The sequence below is a fragment of the Vanessa atalanta genome, chromosome W (assembly GCF_905147765.1).
Source record: "Vanessa atalanta chromosome W, ilVanAtal1.2, whole genome shotgun sequence".
Taxonomy (NCBI): Eukaryota; Metazoa; Arthropoda; class Insecta; order Lepidoptera; family Nymphalidae; genus Vanessa; species Vanessa atalanta.
Genome location: NC_061901.1, coordinates 9,054,580 through 9,078,339, shown reverse-complemented (window position 1 = coordinate 9,078,339; position 23,760 = coordinate 9,054,580). Strand labels below are relative to the sequence as shown.

At 34.3% G+C, this 23,760-nt stretch overlaps 1 long non-coding RNA gene across 1 annotated transcript; it reads left to right on the top strand.

The window, feature by feature from the left end:
• The first annotated feature begins 680 nt into the window (after positions 1–680).
• LOC125075679 lies at positions 681–23,760 on the top strand. The gene is made up of 3 exons (XR_007120226.1): positions 681–791; positions 6,931–6,933; positions 23,749–23,760. It is a non-coding gene; the product is annotated as an uncharacterized LOC125075679 (long non-coding RNA).

Below are 23,760 nucleotides of genomic sequence, written 5' to 3'. Positions count from 1 at the left end.
GATGTCCATGGGCGGTGGTAGTCACTTTCCATCAGGTGAGCCTCCTGCTCGTTTGCCACCTTATGACATAAAAAAAAAAAAAAAAGTCATATTTTTTATTCACAAATTCTAAAGATCTCTGGAGGCTAGAAATTTCTAGTTGCAGATGTTCAATGTTATTATCATATATCAACTTATTATTTTGCAACTTATTATTACATGATTTTACTTTATTAATCAAATGTGACCGTTATTTTCTCATTTTGTATACATATTGATATTTATAAGTATTACTATTTTTTTTTTTTGTTTTTTTAATGAATTTATTTAATTTTAAGTATTTTTTTATCTTGTTATGTGAATTCATATAGGTATGATTAGCTTCAGACTCCTGCAAGGTGGTATTGGAGTCAGAGGCATGTGTAACTAACTCATGATACAACCTTTCAGTCGCATCACATTTCTGGATTGTTTTAATTTGTTCTAGTTCTATTTCTAATTTTCGGGCATTAATAAGACTTACTTCCAGTTCTGAAATGCGACTCAAAGCTCTTTCATGTTCATTGCTACACTCTTTAAATGAGGTCACAATCTCAAGAAGATTGTCCCGCTGGCTAACAATATCTAAACAATGTTCGTTCAGCTTAGCTAGCTCACTTTTGAGTTCAGTGTTTTTTTTCACAATTTTTTTAATCTCTTTTTCACTGTCCTCACGCTCTTGAAGAAGTTGTATGTTTAACTCTTAGGAGGATTGTAATTCCTTAAGGGTCAATTGGAATTTGGCTTCCATATCTTTTATCGATGTTTTCCGGGTCATAATAATATACTCCATTATGTTTAACTGTAAATGTATTCAAATATGTATTTAAATAATTAAAAAGATAATATAATATTATTATTTTAATATATGATTACTTTAAAATTATGTGATATAATAAAATGTGATTAATTATATAGTATCAATTAAGGTAATAGCAATTAATTTGGACAAAGTTAGGGAATTTTATGTGATCTTTTATATTATGTTATATCAGTTACTAAATGTATACAATGTGAGTCACATATAATGTTTTTAATTATTTCTTATTTTCTTTTAATAAATATGTATGTGTTAAATTATTTGCTTATTTGCTTGTCAACTGATTCAAACAATATTATAAGCTTAGTGTATACTGAACACAAGGATTACAGCTTACAAAATAAGCTGAGTCCTATGCACAGCACAGATATTGTGAAGAACTATCTGAGGACTATGTTAAAATCCAGCTAATTGTCGAGCAAAGTGAGACAGTAATCACGCCAAAGGGGAAGACAAATGTTGTCCACAACATGTAAGCCTTGTTCGAATCAGGTTTATAACGTATAAAAATGACTATATAAAACTTTAAAACCAAATACTCCCCGGGTTTACGTAATTCAATTCTTAGTTTAATGGCTTTTAGTTGTACCATAGGGCACAGATTATTTCGCCAATGTCACGTAGGATGGAGAAGACACGAATGAGATTGATCGGTATGGTTGAGATAACAAACTCAATTAAATTTTAAAGTCAAATATAGTAGTAGTAATTTCCTTGTTAATCCGTAACCTAGAACAACACAAACATTAAGGGTTAGTAATAGAAACTAAACTAAACAATATATAATAAGATATATCACTCAATTGGACTATTCACAACTTAATTTTATTACATTTAATATATTTACACAAAAAAGAACAAAATGGACTAAACACAAACGTCAACAAACATTCAACATTTATAGGACGAGGAACTTTAGGAGGGAGAATGTCGTAAATGGGATGAAGAAGTTTAGGACAAAGGAACAGGATATGGGTAGCGGAACCTTCGTCTAGGCCACATTCACACAGCGAGTGATCTCGAACTCTTATCTTTGCTAGGTGGGTAGGTGTGCATGAATGGCCGAGGCGTAACCGACAGATAGTGGAAGTGACCCAACGGTCAGCGTGCCTGTGAAATGAAAACCAAGGTCGCCTCGGAATTTCAGGTTGTAACGCCGAATAATACTTACCCTTAACCGATTTTGATGAAATCCAGAAAGCATTCCAGGATTTATCCATATGAGTTTTCGCAAGAGTGAGCAAGTCTCGAGATGAATTGACAAAATGCTCAGATGAACCAGATTGGATAGCAATCTTAGCATATGAGTCAGCCATCTCATTTCCAATAATACCGGAATGACTTGGAATCCAGACCAGCAAAACTTGAAGACCTTGTTGGTGACAGGACAACAGGGCCTCTCTGATCTTAAAAACGATAGAAAGTCTTAATTTGCTACGAAAAGGATTTTCTTTAATGGCCAACAGACAGCTTAATGAGTCACATAAGATAAGTGATTGTTGTATGTTGTGTGACTGGGCATACATAATAGCTTCCAGTAAAGCAATGGCCTCACCGGAAAATATAGAGGTTTCAGGGGGGCATTTAAATAAAAGGGCTATTTTATATTTAGGTATCCAACAAGCTGCGCCAACGCAGCCGGTCGGTGAGAGCTTAGAGGCATCAGTATATATAGGGAGGTGATTTGGCCAATTTTGATGAAACATTTTTTGGAATTGGACACTAGTATCAGGAGAACCTTTTATAAGACCAAGATTTGTTATAACAGGGGTATTATAAATAAGAGCTTTAAAGGAGGTGGAAAAGAGAGGATTAGAAGGAAAAGTTGTAAGGGGATGAGGGAGGTTGGTATACTTAAGGAAACTGTTTAATAGGAATGAGGATTTTGGACTGTTTGAGTTGTAAAGGTGGGATAATTTGTTTAATCGGGCCAATAGAGGATGGGAAGATAGCTGTAACAATTTGATGACAAAGCGGTCACATAAGTATTGCCTCCTTATATGTAGAGGAGGGTCAACACACTCAACCTGCAGAGCATTAGTAGGGGTGGATTTCATCGCACCCAAGATTATGCGCAAACATTTAAACTGAATTTTGTTTCATTTTTCTGAAGCTGATTTATTGAAAGGATCTAGAACAAACAGTCCATAGTCCAAATGACTACGAACTATTGCGTTATAGATCAGCTTCAATGTATAAGGGTGAGCTCCCCACCAAACTCCAGATACTGCTCTAAGGGCATTAATTGATTTTTCACATTTCTTGGCTCAATGGTCAGAGTGTGAAATTCCGTTCAGTCGGTGATCGAGAATAATACCAAGAAATTTTGTTTTGTCTACAAAGTTAATGAGTTGACCCTCATAAAACAAATTAAAAGTAGGTATACGTCTTTTTTTAGTAAATACCACTGCTTGACTTTTAGCTATCGACAGCGATAAGCCATGGTCAGAGAGCCATTGGGATAGGTAATGCAAAGCAGAATTTAATCGAAATGTTAAATTTTCTATGGAACTAGATCTATAATACAAAACAGTGTCATCAGCATACTGGAGTATGTTACAAAAATTGTTAACAGACAAATCGAGATCATGGGTGTATATGCTGTAAAGTAGAGGACTGAGTACTGAGCCTTGAGGAAGACCTTTCCAGACACGGGTTTACGTATAAGATTTCAAGTCAAGCGGCCGTTAGAGTATGACAGTCGACTCGATTCTTCTTTTGTTTAGATATAATGGCGTAGCTGCCTTACAAACACTATGGACACTATTTTTAAGAATTGTAATCCAGAATTTCTACACCAATTATTATTAAAACACTTAAAACTAAATAATTTGAAATATTTAAAATAAATTCAAATTTGACATGTCACCCAGAGCAGTGTTGCCCGATCAATCCAAACTAATAAAAAAATCAATTAATTAAATGAGTTCCACGATAGACAAAACACTACTTCCAGTATTAATAAAATAGATACTAAATTAAACAAACGTTACATGAAAAAAGACATTGATCTAAGCTGTAGCCGATGTGGTAGTAAAAACCACAAAAGTGATAATAGTTCCTGCCCTGCAATTAATACTAATTGTTTGAAGTGTGGTTTCAAAGGTCACTTTCAGAAGCACTGTAGAACAAGGGCCAATAAAAGAAAAAATACTAATCTCCGGTCGAATGACAACAATATAGTTAAAAAGTACAAACAAGATACACCCAAAAATAAAGAACCTACGTCAATAGACTACATATTTCACATCGATGATGATGGAACCGTAGACTGTCAGGTAGGAGGGGTAAATATCAAAATGCTCATAGATTCTGGTAGTAAATCTAATATAATAAACGATACAACTTGGGAGTACATGAAAAAATCGAATGTTACAGTTTCTAATCCACAAAAATATTCAGAAAAAACGTTTCTAGCGTACGGTGCTAAAGAACCACTAAAAGTGCTAGGCTCTTATTTGATGCACAAATAAAAGTGTGTTCTAAATCAATAACTGCTAAATTTTATATTATAGTAAATGGTTCCAAAAATCTTTTGGGTAAAGAAACTGCTGTCTCCCTTAACTTGTTAAAATTAGGTTTTGATGTAAATTCAATTGAACAAAAAACAAAACAACAAAAAACAATTTCCCAGGTTCAAAGATGTCCAATTAGAAATTACTATAGATAAAACGGTTCCTCCAGTTTGCCAAACTTATAGTCGAGTTCCTATTCCTTTGGAATCTAAGATAAATAAAAAAAATCGATGAACTGGTAGAAATGGATATAATTGAACCTATAAACAAACCATCCTCTTGGGTTTCTCCGATGGTACCGGTTCTAAAACCTGATAATGATATTCGTATTTGCCTGGATATACGACTTGCCAATAAAGCTATCATCAGGGAAAATCATCCCCTGCCCACGATAGAACAATTCATTCCTAAATTTGGTAAATCAAAACTGTTTTCAAAATTAGATATAAAAGAAATAAATGCTTTTCACCACGGGGAGCTTAAAGAAAATAGTAGAGAAATTACAACTTTTATAACTAGCAAAGGGCTTTACCGGTATAAGAGATTAATGTTTGGATTATCCTGCGCACCAGAGCACTTCCAAAAAATTATGGAAAAAATATTATTGCCATGTGAAGGAGTTGTAAATTTTATAGATGACATCGTTGTTTTTGGGCGTGATGAAAATGAGCATAATACCCGGCTCAAAAAAGTATTGTCAGTGCTAAAATACAACAATGTCTTATTAAATACAAAAAAATGTGTTTTTAATGCAAAAACTATACAGTTCCTGGGTCACGAATTTTCGTCATCAGGCATTAAACCACTTGACAAATACATTAAAACAATTGAGACATTTAGACCACCGGAAACCATCGAAGAAATCCAGAGTTTCCTGGGATTAATTAACTTTGTGGGAAAGTGGATCCCCAATCGGTCAACCTTAACAGAACCTATTCGGCAATTATTACGCGAAAACGTTCATAAAAACGCCAATATCACGGCATTTTGGCAAAAAGACCAAGAAAAGGCTTTTGAGAAATTAAAATACTGCCTCTCTAAGATTCCTACCCTAGGTTATTATGGTCCGAAAGACCGTACCCAAGTTATGGCTCATGCAAGTCCTGTAGGTTTAGGGGCTGTACTAATTCAGTATGATAACAAAGAACCTCGTATTATTGCTTTTGGAAGTAAGAGTCTGACAAATGTCGAAAAACGATATTGTCAGACTGAGAAAGAAGCATTAGCTCTAGTTTGGGCGATAGAACACTTTCACATGTACTTGTACGGAAAAAAATTTGAACTAGTCACAGACCATAAGCCTTTAGAAGTCATATTTGGCACGCGATCAAAACCTTGTGCTAGGATTGAGCGATGGGTCCTTCGGTTACAATCGTATGATTATAAAGTGATTTACAAGCCGGGAAAATCCAATGTAGCTGACCCACTATCTCGTCTGTGTAAAAGTAGTACTAACGAGACGCAAACAAGTTATTTTGAAGACGAACATCATGTTAACCAAATTGTTCAACATGCGCGACCCACAGCATTATCTCTTAAATCAATAGTTGAAGTATCGAATGATGACAAAGAGTTTAAATTGATTAAGGACGCTTTGATAAAAAACACGTGGGATGTTTCAATAAATCATTATAAGCTATTTCAACATGAACTCTGGTTACATGATGGCGTTTTATTAAGAGGGAACAAAATTGTTATACCAACTAAGCTGAGAAAACAAGTATTAGCAGCAGCCCACGAAGGCCACCCTGGTATTGTTAACATGAAAGCTAGATTGCGCACAAAGGTTTGTGGTTAAAGAACTTGATTTCTCATAAGATTTTTACAATTCACTTAAATGAGATTACAGAATATTATATACTAGATTACAAAATTTAGAGTTCTCGTATCTTGGAAGCATGCATCACACAGATATAACTAAACAAAGAAGAAATTAAAATACATATTTTATAAAATTATTTTAAACAAACGAGTCTCGTGAACAAGACATTCGTAGATAATGTCGAAATATCGAGCTCCAACAAATAAAAATAAAAAACATGGTAAATATCCCGTTTTAAATACTGTTAGTAATAAAAATAACCATGTTAATTTAAAATCTTATAAAGTATAAACAAACTTACAATTTTTATTATAGGATTTTTTCTTTAATATACAACTTTAGTTTTTTTTTAAATATATTTATATTTTCAATTTCTTTTATAGTTTGTGGCAAATTGTTAAAAAGCTGAGCTCCCTCAAAAAGTATATTGTCTGCCCGTGACCACGAACACTGCAAAGTGCTCGAAACGTCGGGATGTTAAAATAAAATAATTAATATACGCGATTAAATCCGTTAAAAAAACTAGTTTTATTTCAAAGTATATTGTTCTTTCCAAATGTTTTTGTTCGTGGATGACGAACATAAATTTTGTATTTATTCCTTAGACTGTGACTGAAAGTACGCTGTGTTAATGTTATATTAGTATGTATGTGTTTTTTCAGTATTTTTTTTACTAGAATGCATGTCTTGAATGTGAATAATTGTTCAATATTGAAAAGACCGGTTTTTTTATTCAACTCTGTAGTTGGTGTAAGGTAGTTGTAACGAAATAGGACTTTAATAAGTTTATTTTGAACGATTTGTATTTTTTTAATGTTAGTCTTTGTAGTAGATCCCCATATTTCTATCAGGTACTCTAAATGTGGTTTAACAAGGGAATTATATACGATGGGTCTAAATTTGTGTGGAACATAGTTTGATATTTTACGTAAAATACCTGTTAGTGAAGTTAATTTTGATGTTATTTTATTTACATGGGCCCCATGTTAATTTATCATCCAATATTAAACCTAAATATTTTTCATAATTCGATCTTTGTAAAATATCATTATTAATGGATAGTGGAATATGATTTGGTATTTTTTTATTCTTTGCACTAAATATCATGTATGATGTTTTTGTGGTATTTATTGTTAATAGATTGTAAGAAAAATATTCATAATGTTGTCTTAGATTTTCGCGATTATTACACATTGAAATAAAACTAGTTTTTAACGGATTTAATCGCGTATATTAATTATTTTAACATAATTCTGCCCGTGACCACGAACACTGCAAAGTGCTCGAAACGTCGGGATGTTAAAATAATTAATATACGCGATTAAATCCGTTAAAAACTAGTTTTATTTCAAAAATATTCATGTAACAAGTCTAAGTCTTTTTGTGCTTGAGCTATGATGTCATGAATTGAATGAGCAAAGTAAAAGATACATGTATCATCTGCGTATAGCGTCAAATCACCTGAGAGATTTAAGTTTGTGATGTTGTTTACATAAATTAAAAAGAGCAATGGTCCTAATATGGATCCTTGAGGAATACCGCATGTTATGGTTCGGGGCTCACTTTTAAAATCAGATATTTTAACGATTTGTTGACGGTTCGTAAGGTAAGAAGCTAAAATACTAAATGCTGACCCGGTGATACCGATGTTTCTTAACTTTTGTAACAATTTAACATGACTAATGGTGTCAAAAGCTTTCTTAAGGTCAATGAAAATGGCTAAAGATATATGTTTTTGGTCAATATTTGTTTTGAGTTTAGTTATTACATCAATAGCTGCAGAGAGTGTATTTGACTGTGACCTAAAACCGTATTGTTCTTTTATTAAAAAATCTTTCCTATCTAAGTAATCATTTAGTCGATTATATATTATTTTTTCAAATATTTTAGATATCACAGGCAGTACTGATATCGGTCTATAATTATTTGGATCAGATTTCGAACCGGATTTGTAAATTGGAGTGACTTTTGCAATTTTAAGGCTATCAGGGAATTTGCCTTGTAGTTAACATTTATTTATACAATTAACTAGATCAGTGACAACTCCATTCCTTTTATACATTTAAGTGCTTTTGTACTGATTCCGTCAATACCAGTGCTAGTGTTACAATCTAAATTATTTATTATATTTTTGACTTCTTTGACAGTGCACGGCTGCAGCTGACACAAGACAGTTTCATGGTAATGGTTTTCTTTGTACATTAGAGTGTGAATAACGCCTGAGTGAAATTTTTTTGAAATGTTATTTGCTAATCTAGTACCTATCGTCAAAAAGACATAATTACTTACAGATCTCGTTACCATCAGTCACAGCACCCGTTTGTGTATTAAGTTTTGGAAGAACACAGTCACTTTTTTGTTTATTTAAAGCTAGATTGTTAAGTAGATCCCACATTTTCTTCGGTTTCTTTCTACATTGGATAAAAGCCTTCTGGTAATATTTACTCTTTGATGATCTTATCATTTCATTCACCCGAGTTCTTTCAGAGTTTGTTTAATACAAACAGTTTTTTAATTTCTTCATCATTTTTATTCTGTTTTACCAATGACCATAAAAGATTGCGTTTGTCTATCATGTTTATAATATCTTAACTTATCCAATCATTCCTCGGTAGGTTTATTGATTTAACTTTTGTTATTTTATTTTTCGTAATACACTGCAGTATGAAATTTTCTAAATAGTAGTAGTCGTGTTCTTCATTAATGTATTCAAATTCACAAGCATTTTTCAGGAGTCCGCTGTAGTCAATAGCAGTATATTCAACACGTTGGTATGTTGGTGCCTTGCGTTTCAACAATTCAATAAACATTTGTTTGTGGTCGGATAGAGAAGATTCTACTATAGAAAATGTAAATCTGTCGTTATTTAAATCGGTGCATACGTGGTCCAAAATAGTTTTAGTTGTAGAGGTTTTTCTAGTGTTAAATTCTTTTTCAATTTTGTTTAAAATATCATATCCGGCAAGTTCTATTACCTTCTTATAGTTAGTTATATTATTAGTTGTACTTAGTAAATCGAGATTAAAGTCACCAAAGGCAATGGTTCTCTTTCTTCTCTCCAATTGAGAGGTATATATATCTAAAAAGTTACTTACATTACTATTACCAGGTGTATAGATTCCACCTACATGTAGTGCATAATTATTCAAAAATACCCACAAGTAGTGATTCCCATTTTCTGTTATTTTTTCTGTTATTTCAAATTGTATCGAGTTATGTATAAATATAGATACTCCTCCTCCTCTTCAGGTTTGTCTAAAGTTATAGATATGAGTATAATTTTGTAGTTTAAATAGATTTGCATCTTCCTCCGATCTAATCCATGTTTCAGTAAAAACAATAATATGAATTTTTTTCTTAACAGCTTATAGAATACATTCGATTTCCTCAAACTTGCCAGCCTTTCGTATGCTTCGTAAGTTGGTATAAAAGAATTTTAAGGAATTAGATATAAATGGTAAATCACTATATTTTTGAATTAAATAGTGAGAAACAAAATGGGCATTTATATCAATCGGTTTTATATTATTGGTGTTTTTAATAGTGTTAGCTAATCTTTTTTTTGATTTTATTATTTTAGGTATTCCTTGTTTATATTTAATTATAATATCAGTTTCGCCATTATTTTTTCGTTTTTGTAGTTTGTCCGTAAGTTGTTTCATGTACTTTTTTTGAGACGGTGTTTGATCGGAATATATTTTGAATTGCTTGTCTAATTTAGACTTATTACTGAGTATTTTCTTAGGAATATCAGTACCATTAAAAAACACCTTCAAAGGTCTATTTTTGTCTGGTTTGTATTTACCAAGACGCATGGTTTTTATTGGCTTCGCACATTGATCATATATGGAAGTAATAATTTTAAAAGATTCAAGTTCGTTATATTATCGCCGAGTAGTAAAATTTTTATCACACAATTCACGAATACCTACTATGACAATATTTTTTTCTCGATTACAACGATCTTTGAGTTCGAGGATGAGGTCTTCGTTTACAAGCGACAGCGATTTATTTTTATGTTCATAATTTGTTGATGGAATATCCTGTTCAATTTTCGCAATTTTATTTTGTGCCGTAATATTTTCTTTTTTTAGTGTTTTAATTTCTTTTTCTAATGTGTTATATTTTGTAACTAAGTTTTCGGAAGTAGATTTTATACATTTTATTTCTTCTCGCATTCCAGTAATTTCTTGTCGTATAAGGCGTAAAGTTTCGTTTTGTGCGATCGAGAATTCCTTAAGATATTTATTAATGTCTTTTCGAAAATCTGACAGGTCATTTTTAATTTCATATTCCAATGAACGCTCTTTGCGTTTTCGTGGATGCATATTGATATGTGTCTCCTCTTCATCTTGCATAGACAAATTAGGTGTAGAACCATCAGTGTCGCCGCGTCCGAGATTCCCGCTAGTCGATGCTTCCTTTGTACTCATCCTTAAGTATTAAGTACGTAGCAAGTGCGTGTGAGTGAGCGAGTCGAAAAATTGCAATTGTCTTCTTTACTCCTGCGGGTTGGGGGGCGGGTGCGTATAGCACTGCGCTTACACACAGGATTTAGATGATGAATTTGTTCACACAAATTAATACTTTAATAATATTAGTTTGTAAGTGTCACTTTCGTTAAAACAACAACTGCGATTTTATTTAAATATTTTAATCTTTTTAACTAGCACAATGCACACGTCCGCACGATCCGAGTATTTTAAGTTTGGTGGCCAAAGATTGACAAAGACGCCGAAAGTACTGTAAAAAACTGCAGAGGATGTACATTAGCCCCAAACCCACCAATACCCATGAAAAGGCGTGAACTTCCTTCGCAAGCTTGGGTAGATACAGCTATTGATTTTTTAGGTCCACTGCCTAGTGGGGATTATCTTTTAGTAATTATCGACTATTACAGCCAATACAAAGAGATTGAACCTATGAAATCTATTTCCGCTTATGACACAATAAAAGTCTTAAAAAGAATATTCGCACGAACAGGAAATCCTGCTAGTATAACAGCCGATAATGGAAAACAGTTCTGTAGCCAGGATTTTAAAAACTTCTGAACTAAGCAAGGCATAACACTTTTCAATACAATTCCTTACTGGCCACAGCAAAACGGGGAGGTAGAGAGGCAAAACAGGGATATACTTAAGCGACTGAGGATCAGTCAATGTGAAAAATCTGATTGGAAAGATGATTTATTAGATACTTAATGATGTATAACAGCACACCTCACCCTTCCACAGGAAGAACAACAACAGAACAACCCCGTCCAAATTGTTCTACGGAAGACAGTTCAGAGACAAGTTACCTTTTTTAACTGACCTTGAAAATAAATATGATGATTCTGAAATAAGAGACCGAGATAAGGAAAAAAAAGAGAAAAATAAATTAAATGAAGACAGGAAGAGGAAAGCTACAGAAAGAGAATTAGAAGTTGGCGAGAAAGTCTATGTAAAGAATGTAATAAAAGAAAATAAATTAGCTTCTGAATTTAATCCGACACCACATACTGTTGTCAGTGCCGAGGGAAGCGACATAAATGTCAGGAATGACGAAACAGGCCAGGAATATTGAAATATCGTTCACCTCAAGAAAGTAGAAGGTCAATGGAAAGTAATTGATAATGAAGAAAATTCTGATAAAGATGTTTAGTTAATAATAGATAGATTTAAATGAAAAATATTGTTTTGTTGTTTCCAAATAATTGTATTTAAATTTAAAATAACTTGTGATTAAAATAATTATTTAACATATAAAAAGGAAGAGATGTGACATATAATAAAATATAGTACACAAATCAACTGTGGCGCCTCACTCGCACTTCGATCTGTCATCGGGAGCGGGTAGACGTTCTCTTGAGTTGTGTATCTATTTACTGATAATTTGGTGGTTTTATTTATAATCTCGAGATATAAATAAAGGACATCACAGTATGTATTTGCTTTACCAGTGCAGTACTAGTGTGTACGCTATACTGATTACACGCATGTGTACGCTGATATTATAATATGTATTCCACCAGAATAAACGAATGCCTCGTGAAACGTCTTAACGTGTCTGGGTTTATCAATGGTTTGAACTGTATGATGTACCTTATCATCAGTTGTGTATCACCATTCGACCCTGAGCCATTCCTTACCAGGGAATGTACACATTATCCTTGATTTCACTTTACATTCACGTATGTTCGAAGCGAATACATTAACCACAACAACGAAAAATAATAAATCTGTCACGATATAAATATTACAATCATTCGAATCACTTATACACAGTCAAACTAATAACTATAGTTTTATTGTAAAAGGTTACCTTACTTAATTTGATTCGACAACATCCGGTTTATCTTTATTATTAATTTGAATCCATGCTTTCATATTTTCGGCGCACGTTATTCCGTTGTATGTTTTGGAGCTCCTTTCCGATCCTCTCATATCAGCAACTTTATAGCGATCATGTCCAAGTATTTCTGTTACTTGAAATGGGCCTTTACAGATGGGTATCAGTTTCGTGCTCTTACCATCATAAGACTGGCTCGGGATTTTAATAACAACTAAATCGTTCAGTTGATATTTTGTAGCTTCTTTACACTTCATATCAAAATATGCTCTCTGTTTTTCAGCTTCTTTCTTTATGTTTTCATCCACTGTTTTTCTTAAGGAAGTCACGTCAACTGAACATTCCATATTTTCATCGTAATCAAAAATTTTATCATTATCCATTCGAATTCTATATCCAAAGAAAACCTCGCTAGGTACAGCTGCGGTTGTTCTATTTACAGTACTATTTATAGCTTATTGTATTTTCGTAATATGTTCGTCCCACTTACTATTATCAGTGCTCCTAAAGCACGTAAAGCTTCTAAAATTGTCTGGTTATATCTTTCTACTTGTCCATTAGAACGAGGCATAGCTGTTGCAATTATATGAGCTCTTATATTTTTGTCATTACAATATTTTGTAAATAATTTAGATGTAAAAGCACTACCTGCGTCACATATAAGGCGTTTTGGATTACCGAATACTTTGAAAATTTTGTCTTATTCATTAACTACAATTTTACTCTTTGTATTTTTCACCGGTACAATAAAAACGAACTTCGTAAAGGAGTCAACTATTACTAAAAGGTATAAGTTTTGATTAGTAGATTTTACAAAAGGGCCCAAGTGATCTAAATTAAGAGTATGGAATGGCCTAGCATATTTCGGAATTGGATACAATTTTCAAGGTTTCTTCCCGTGTATATTTTATAGTATATGCAATTTAATCAATTTTTTATATATTTTTGCACAGTTCTTTTTAGTTTAGGAAACCAATATTTCGAACGAATTCTTTCTACCGTCTTGTCAACTGCAAAATGGCCTATATCATCGTGGTTTATGCGAATTATTTGCCAGATACATAACTTTGGAACTACCCATCGCCTACCATATTCTGTTCTATGAAACACTTTATTACCTAATAACTCATATTCTTGGAACATACGCTTATTAGATTCGGCCTCACCTGACATTAAAATATCCCTAAAACTACAAATATTAGGATCTTGTAACTGAACGGCTAAAAGCCAATCACCTTCAGTTATAGTCATTACATTATCTACAGATTCTAACTTATCGTTTTCGATCGGGTTTCGACTAAATGCATCGACATGCTGCATTTGAGAACCTGCTTTATAAACAATATCAAAAGTGAATTCTTGAGTTTGTAAAACCCATCTACTGATACGTGGTATAATATTTTGTTTAGTCAAGGCATAGCGAACGGCATTACAATCCGTAATAATTTTAAATGAATATCCTAGCAAATAGTGACGAAATTTTTGCAAAGCAACTACAATTGCTAATAGTTCCAATTCAAAAGAATGATATTTATTTTCTTCTATAGAGGTTTGGCGACTGTAAAAATATATAGGTTTTTCACCATGTTCTGTACTTTGCACTAATATACACTCTTTTTTTTTTTCTCGCTGGAAAAACGCGTTACGCGCTTCCTCAACGTGATGGAAGGTGGGGGGGTGTGTGGGACTCCCCGGAGCCCTGGACGCCGAGTGCGCCCAGGTACGCCGGGTTTACCCACTAAAAAACCAGCGGTACCCTCTCCGTCTTTCGGCGGGCGCCACGGGATCGCTTGCGCATGCTACCGTGACGCCCTGACGGTTGGCCGTTGGGTGTTCTCGGGGTATTGAGACCCCCCCTAGTCCCTGCGACGCCTATAGAGGCGGGGGGAAAAGGTGCGCGTAGCGCTTCTTCCTCCTCCCCGGGTCGTCTTCGGTGGAGCGGGTCTGCAGCGGCATCCTCTTCCCGCTCCTGCTCCGCGACTTCCTTCTGCAACATCACGTTTTCGCAGAAGGAGCGCATCTCCGACCAATACGTCTCGCTACCGAGCATTTCGTTGACGATGCTCGGCAGCGAGAGGTCTCCGCCCATAGTCGCCGCAAGGGTGTGCCTCTGGGGCCCCCACGCAGCACACTCACTCAGGGTGTGGTGCACCGTGTCTGCAACGTCGTCTAATCTTAAGCTTGCCTGAGAAGCTATTGTCGCTTGAATATGTGAGGGCAAACGGCTAGCCCACAGGCTTCTCAAGAAATCATCACTCACCTGGTCACCAGCTAATGAACGCAAATGGCGGAGAAATCCGGTCTCCTAAATCTTCATGGGTCAACAACGTTTAATAAGGTCGTTTTTTAATTTATCATACTTCCCAACGCTGGGCGGACTAGTAATCACGTCCCTAACCTCACGCGCAATTCTTTGATCTAGCTGCTGCACAACGGTATAAAATTTTGTTGAATCGGCTTTAGTACCTGAGGTCTCAAATTGCGCTTCTACCTGAGCAAACCAAATATCTGAGTCTTCCGGCCAAAAGGGAGGTAAACGCACGAATACACGATCGACCGTTGCTGAGCACTCTTCAAATTTTTCATCGGTATCCATCTTAGCGGTTAACGTACGTAGCGAACGCGATCACGTCGGGGTCACCAATATATAGCTTGCTAATATCGTGTGTCGGAATAAAACTCTCAACAACAGTAGTAGCAGCCCGTAAATGTCCCACTGCTGGGATAAAGGCCTCCTCTCCCTTTGAGGAGAAGGTTTGGAGCATATTCCACCACGCTGCTCTAATGCGGGTTGGCGGAATACACATGTGGCAGAATTTCGTTGAAATTAGACACATGGAGGTTTCCTCACGATGTTTTCCTTCGCCGCCGAGCACGAGATGAATTATAAACACAAATTAAGCACATGAAATTTCAGTGGTGCCTGCCTGGGTTTAAACCCGAAATCATCGGTTAAGATGCACGCGTTCTAACCACTGATGGCCATCTCGGCTCAACAAACTATATAATTATTATAAATTCTTCAAGTTTAACAATATTAATTGAAAGAGAAAGTCGCGAATAAGAAATAAGAACAGTAAGCTGGTACACGAGAAAAATACCAAATAAATAAGATAAGTTCTATGCATCTGGATTCCAATAATATAGTTGTATTAATGCATGGAGACAGCTTGTCTCTGAACAAAAATAATCTAATTAAGGATATAAAATTATTATGTGAAATTCAAAATCAAAAGAAATGCAAATTTATAATTAGTACATTTCCATATTCACATACCTTGACAGATGCACAGAATTTACATATTTATGACTTAAATGTATCTTTATACAATTTGACCCGACATTGTAGCAATGATTTTATGTTATTTGACATTAATAAATTCATATATAGATTTAAGTTGACAGAGGGTACTATGTACCTACCAATAAAATCGAGAAGACAAATTGGTAACCTAATTGCTTACAATCAGTGTTGCCACCTTGGTGGTTTTCCCACCAGAACTGGTGTTTTTTCAAGGCTTCTGGTGGTATTTTTTCATTATATAGCGCTTTTATTTTTTTTGGTGGTTTTTAGCTTATTTATTATTATAGGTTGTACTTATTAGGTTTTTAGATATGTAATCTGGCAACACATTTTTGAGAGGGAAATACCCTACCATTTCGGAATTTCATAATGTTCTATGCTTACTTTATGACCGGGGAATCCCTAGGCGTAGTCGTTGGTTAATGTTTTCTTTTTATCTGTCATTCTATGTTCGGAATTTGGTTCGTGTTGTTGAAAAGTCTAATAAAAAGTTTGATAGAGTCGTGTTTTGCAACAGTGTGTGAACTCTTGAAGCTGTAAATAATATCCAATAATGGAAGTTCCACTCAAGAAAAAAAATTACGCACAAAAGTATAGAAAAGAGTGGGAATCGCTAGATGAATTCCAAACCTGGCTTAAACCTTTACCTGGGGATGATACGAAGGCGTTTTGCTCATTTTGTAAAGCAGAATTATTAGCAAAATTAGTAGACTTGAAAAGACATGTTGAAACAAAAAAGCACAAACAAAAAATGCAAATTATATCTGGCAATCAAACGATAAAATTCACGGCCGGTGAAAAGTTTACAAATCCAAAATCTCGCAAAGCTGAAGGAATGCTCGCTCTTTACATTACAGAACACAGTTCAGTTTCCTGTATTGATCATCTAACCGATTTAGTAAAATTGGCTTTCCCTGATTCCAAAGCAACGGATGACTTGAAAATGCATCGTACTAAGTGTACTGAAGTTATCAAAAATGTCTTGGCGCCACATTTCGTTGAAGAACTAATAGAGGACATAGGACAGCAGAAATACAGACAATACAGTCTAATCATTGACGAATCAACTGACATCAGTACGAGCAAGCAACTGGGCATTGTAATCAGGTATTTCAGTAGAAAACTAAAAAAAGTCGTTTCTTCGTTTCTGTCTCTAGAACCACTTAAAACCAGCGATGCAGTCGGAATTGTTGAAGCCCTTTTTTCTTGCTTACAAAAATATGGCCTAGATAAAAATAAAATGGTTGGATTGGGAACAGACAATGCGTCAGTCATGACTGGAATTAATAATGGAGTGTTCAGAATACTGAAAAATGATATCCCAAATTTGATTCTTATCAGATGCACTTGCCACTCTTTGCAACTTGCAGTGTCACATGCGTCAGAACAGACGCTACCAAGAAATATTGAATTCTTGATTAGAGAAACCTACAATTGGTTTTCCCACTCTGCAAAACGTAAAAATGAATATCAAGTAATTTACGAAACTATCAATTGCGGAGAATCACCTTTGAAGATTTTGCAGGTATGTGACACGCGCTGGTTGTCCATTGAACCAGCAGTCCAAAGAATTTTGCCACAGTGGGAAGAACTGACTTTACATTTTGGGCTTGTGAGAGATCGATGTTACACTGCAGATCTATTATATTCTATGTACAAGGACAAATCTAATTACTTGTATTTGCTATTTTTGAGAAGTATACTAAACGATGTGCAGATCGCTGTGAAAACGTTTGAAAGCGAAAGTGCAAATCCTCTTCGATTATTAAATGTGCTGATTACACTTTTACGTTCAGTTTGCAACAGGATACTGTTGCCGAATGTAGCCACCACAGATAAGGATTTTTTAAACATTGACATCGACCGAAACCTTAATCCGGTCCCATATATGGGATACCTCTTTGAATCGGAAAGTGAAAGAACATCATTAACATCTGATGCTGTATCAGCCATAAAACGTCGATGTATTGAATTTAATGTGAAGCTAGCAAAGGAAATTCAACAGAGGCTGCCGACCAATTATACTGTGCTGGAGTTGATGTCAAGATTAGCCCCACAAACGATTCTATGCCAAGGTAAGGACAATTCCATTTCGGAACTAGCTAAAGAACTTGGCTATAATGCTTGTGAAATTGACAAGATATTGAACCAGTGGCACAACATCTGTTTTGTTCAGTGGAAAAACACAAATGATGTTATAAAATTTTGGCTTGAGGTAGATGAGCACAGAAACGCAGCTGGAATAAATGTCTTTGGAGAACTAGTTGATCTTGCCATATCTGCGTTAACTTTACCCCATTCTAATGCGGGTATCGAAAGAATTTTCAGTGTCATGAATATTGTGAAAAACAAACTTCGGAACAGGATGGCTGGTCCACTTCTAAATGCCATAATATTTATCAGAAATAGACTAAAAGTTACTGATGCAAAATGTTACAATTATGAATTACCACAACATGTCATTGCAGCTATTGGCAAAAACACAAAGTACTCTTACAAAATTCAACCACATCCAACAACATCTTCAGCATCGGCGTCAGCGTCGTCAGAAGTAGCGTCTGCATCTGTGAATGATGACGAAGTTATAGAAGATATAACATTTGATAATCTTGAATTATAACTTGTAAATTTTTTTTTACTTGTTTCTTTTGATTTTTTCTACTGATTAGGTACAAATGAATAACAAATTAACATTATTTATGTGGTTTTATTTTATTGCATATACAATACTACTCATTATGTCAAGTTATGTATACCGAATATAATGTTTATGTTTAGTAAATTGTAAGTTAGTAAAACTCTTTAATGCACTCTGGTAAAAAACACAAAATTTTAAAAATACGTAAAATTATATAATTAATAAGAACGACATACATATTCGTTTGTTTTTAATTTAAATAAGGGTTTCTTTGTTTGAGATTTAAATGCAATTTTAGCGGAATTTGGTGTTTTTTTTTAAATCCAAATTTCTGAAATCTGGCGACTTTTTACTCTTGACCTAGCGCCTTAAAAAATTCAAAGGTGGCAACACTGCTTACAATATCAATAATTATTTTATGCCTAATGTTACCAAGGATCATATGCATAATAAAAATAACAATTTAATTTATATTAACACTAATAAAAGTAATTTAAATTGAATTTTAAGACAAAAGAGGTAGTCTCTGGCTCAAGTATTATTAATACTAATATTAATTTACCTAATAGTAATTTAACCTTGGATAAATTCCTAATTTTTAAAATTAGAAATAATCAAAACAATAATAATAGTAAACTTGTAAACCTGGTGCACCAAAACATTCAAGGAATGACAGGAAAAGATTTAGAAATTGAGTTATTCATAAACAGTAATGCCATTGATATTTTATGTATAACAGAACATTGGCTTGTAAATTATCAGTTTATGTTTAACTTCAGTGGTCACCAGATGGCTAGTATGTTCAATAGAAAAAAAGCTATACGTGGTGGCTCATTAATACTTATTAACAAAAATCTAAAATTTTAAGAACGTAAGGATGTTGTGAGCCTTTCTATTGAGCAGACTATTGAAATAGCCTGTGCAGAGCTTGAGCATGTCATTGTTGTATGCGTATACAGACCTCCTAGCGGGTTATATGAAGCATTTGAGAAAATATTGGAAAGTGCATTATTGAAATTATCTGGATCAAGTAAATATATTTTTATTTGTGGTGACTTCAACATAAATTTATTAGAAAACTGTAGCACAAGTATTAGATTCAGATCATTATTATATTCATATAACCTCATTAACTTATTCTTAGAGCCAACTAGAATCACTGAATCCACTGGAACATGTATTGACAACATATTTACCAACTGTGTACCTAATCATAAATGTATTATAAATATGTTAAGTTCTGATCATTGTGGACAGTTGGCTTCATTTAATTCGCAAATAAATAATAATGCTAACGATTTAAAACAGACATTTGTTCCAATCAATTTGTATCGAATTGAGAAGTTCAGAAGTAATATCATGGCAAAGCTCTCATATTTACAATTAAATGATAATTCTAATGAGCTTTATAACATTTTTTTTAAATTAATTAAAACAGAATTTAATGCCATATTTACTTCCAAGACAGTCTATTCTAGGAATTTTCTTAAATTTAATGATTGGGCGACTGTCGGAATTCACAAGAGTAGGCAGAGGTTGTATGAACTTTATAGTGAAAGATCATACAACCGGTCTTTTTCATTTATCAGTTATGTTAGTGCCTACTCTAAACTATTCAAACGTGTATGTCATACAGCTAAATCATTGCATATAAAAAAAAAATTATTGAGGCAACTGATAAAATTAAAATGACATGGAAAATTATTAATTGTGAAACTGGAAGAGTCAAAAATAACATCTCCGACTTTAGCTTATCTATTGACAACAATTTATTTTCCTCAGATCGGGATGTTGCAACTGTTTTTGAAAATTTTTTTGCTGACATTCCATTTTCGACAACTAACTCATTAAATTCCTCTCCTACCGTTGCTGAATCAATATTAAAAAACCATGTGGAAGAATGTAATATTAGCTTTAAATTTAATACAGTAAGTGTAAGTGATGTAATAAGTTCCTTCAGATCACTAGATATTAAGAAAACGGCCGATCTGTGGGGGATCTCTGTCAAGATAGTCAATTCAATAATTGATGTAATCGCACCCTACCTTGTCACTATATTTAATAAATGTGTCCTTAGTGGCGTGTTTCCTGACCTCATGAAACATAGTAGAGTATTACCAATATTTAAATCAGGTAGTACATCAGACCCCAACAACTATAGGCCCATCTCTGTACTACCAACTCTTAGCAAGATCTTTGAAAAGTTATTATTAAATCAAATGCTAGTACATTTTAACAATAACAAGTTGCTACACAAGAAACAATTTGGATTTACAAGGGGTCGCTCGACAACTGACGCTGGTGTTGAGCTCGTTAAAAATATTTACAGGGCCTGGGAGGAGTCACAGGATGCCTTAGGGATATTTTGTGATTTATCTAAGGCCTTTGATTGTGTGCAACACGAAACTTTGGTCAGGAAGCTACGTCATTATGGAATTAGGGACACTGCACTCAGTCTTCTGATTTCGTATCTGAGCAATCGGATTCAGAGGGTTGATGTAAATGGAAAAAGATCTCCCGGGTCTCCAGTTACTGTGGGGGTCCCTCAAGGATCAATTCTTGGACCATTTCTCTTCCTTGTTTATATAAATGACCTGCCACATCTACTAGGTGATAAACTCGAGATAGTATTGTTTGCTGATGATACTTCTTTAATTTTTAAAATAAAAAGACGTCTTTCAATATATGACGATGTGAACAATACTCTCTCTGCAATAGTAAATTGGTTTAGTGTTAATAATTTAATGTTAAATAGTAAAAAGACTAAATGTATTAAATTCACTACTCCCAATGTAAGATGTGTCAAAACGAGTGTACGTTTAAACGGGGAAGCATTAGATGTTTTAGAATCAACAGAGTTCCTTGGTATGACAATAGACTCTAAGCTCCAATGGGGCCCCCATATAAATAAATTGGCGAATAGACTCAGCTCTGCAGCCTATGCGGTAAAAAAAATTAGACTTTTGACTGATGTGGATACGGCACGCCTTGTGTACTTCAGTTATTTCCATAGTATAATGTCGTATGGCATCCTACTCTGGGGTAATGCAGCTGACATTAATACTATTTTTGTACTGCAGAAGAGGGCTATTCGTGCAATTTATAACCTGGTGCCAAAAGATTCGTTAAGAGGTAAATTTAAAGAAATTAAAATAATGACTGTCGCATCTCAATTTGTTTTTGATAATGTTATGTATGTATGCAAAAACATAAATGATTTTCCCAGAAATTGTGACGTACATTCTATTAACACTAGGAACAAGAATAAACTTGTTACTCCAAGTACCCGATTACACAGGGTTAGTAACTCTTTTTTGGGGCAATGTATACGTTTTTACAACAGGATCCCAGAAAACGTTCAAAATTATTCAATTATAAAATTCAAAAGAGTCGTTAAAGAGCGTTTGTGTGCTAAAGGATATTACAACACTAATGACTTTTTAGTTGACTGCACACCTTGGGAATGAAATGATCGCCTCCAGGCTGTTTCAAACAACTAAAATATACTTATCATTGTACCTACATGGAAAATGGTTAAAAAAAATAAAAAAATATATCCCGCTGAGTTTCTTTCGCCGGTTCTTCTCAGGTCCGAGGTGCTAAATTCCGAACCGGTGGTAGATTTTTGACAATCAATAAGCAAGTGCAAACACTTCTATATTGAATAAAGATTTTTGACTTTGACTTTGACTTTGAATAGAAGAGATGATATTGAAAGCGTAAGAAAGTTTAAAGAAATACTATAAGGCGAAATAAAAGCGTAAACTCAAACTCAAACTCAAAATCAAATTCCTTTATTCAATATAGAAGTATTACACTTTCTTATTGATTGTCAAGTTAAACACTACCACCGGTTCGGAAAAAGAAAACACCCTGACCTGAGAAGAACCGGCGAAAGAAACTCAGCGGGACTTTTTTTTTACGTCAAATTAATTATATACATAATTATATATGAGTAGAAACAGCCAGGAGGCGATCGTTTCATTCCCAAGGTGTGCTATCAAACATAAACTCACTAATTGTATAGTAACCTTTCGCACACAAGCGTTCCTTAACAATTTTTTTAAATTTCGCAACAGAAGCATTTTGAACGCTTTCTGGGATCCTGTTGTAGAAGCGTATACATTGCCCCACAAAAGAGTTACTGACTCTATGCAGTCGAGTAACAGGAGTAACAAGATTGTGTTTGTTCCTTGTACCAACGTTATGAGAATCACATTTTCTCATAAAAACATTAATATTTTTCCGTACATACAAAACATTACAGAATATATATTGAGAAGCAACAGTCAATATCTTAATTTCTTTAAATTTATACCTCAAAGATTCCTTGGCTCCCAGGTTATAGATTGCGCGAATAGCCCTCTTCTGCAGCACAAATATAGTATGGATAGCGGCTGCGTTACCCCAAAGCATAATACCGTACGACATTATACTGTGAAAGTAACTGAAATAAACTAGGCGAGTCGTATCAACATCGGTAAATAATCTAATTTTTTTGACCGCAAATGCCGCAGAACTCAGTCTACCCGCCAATCCGTTTATATGGAGGAGCCACTGTAATTTGGCATCAAGAGTAAGGCCAAGAAATTCAGTTGTTTCAACTGGATCCATCGATTCCCCATTGATAAGTACATCGGGTTTTACATTTTGCACGTTTGGTGTGCTAAATTTTACAATTTTAGTTTTTTTATTATTCAGCCTAAGATTATTTACGCTAAACCAATGTACTATATCAGACATAGCATTGTTTACATCGTCATACTGTACCTGTTTCCTATTAATTTTAAAAACCAAAGAGGTATCATCAGCAAACAATACTATATCATGTTTGTTCCCAACAAGAAAGGGCAAGTCATTAATATATATGAGGAATAGAAAAGGTCCAAGAATTGATCCTTATGGGACCCCCATACCAACTAAGACCCCCAGGAGACCTTGTCCCTTTAACGTCAACCCTCTGAATTCTATTGTTAAGATAAGAAGTCAGAAGGTCGAGTGCACATTCTCTAATTCCATAGTGATATAGTTTCCTGACCAGAGTTTCATGTTGAACACAATCAAAGGCTTTGGATAAGTCGCAGAAAATCCCTAAGGCATCCTGCGACCTCTCCCAGGCTTCATAGATATTTCTTATTAGTTCGATACCTGCGTCGGTAGTCGAGCGACCCCTCGTAAATCCAAATTGTTTTCTATGAAGCAGATTGTATCTATTGAAATATGCTAATAATTGATTTAAAATAATTTTTTCAAATATTTTGCTGAGGGTTGGTAGTATCGAGATTGACCTATAGTTGTTAGGATCTGAAGAGC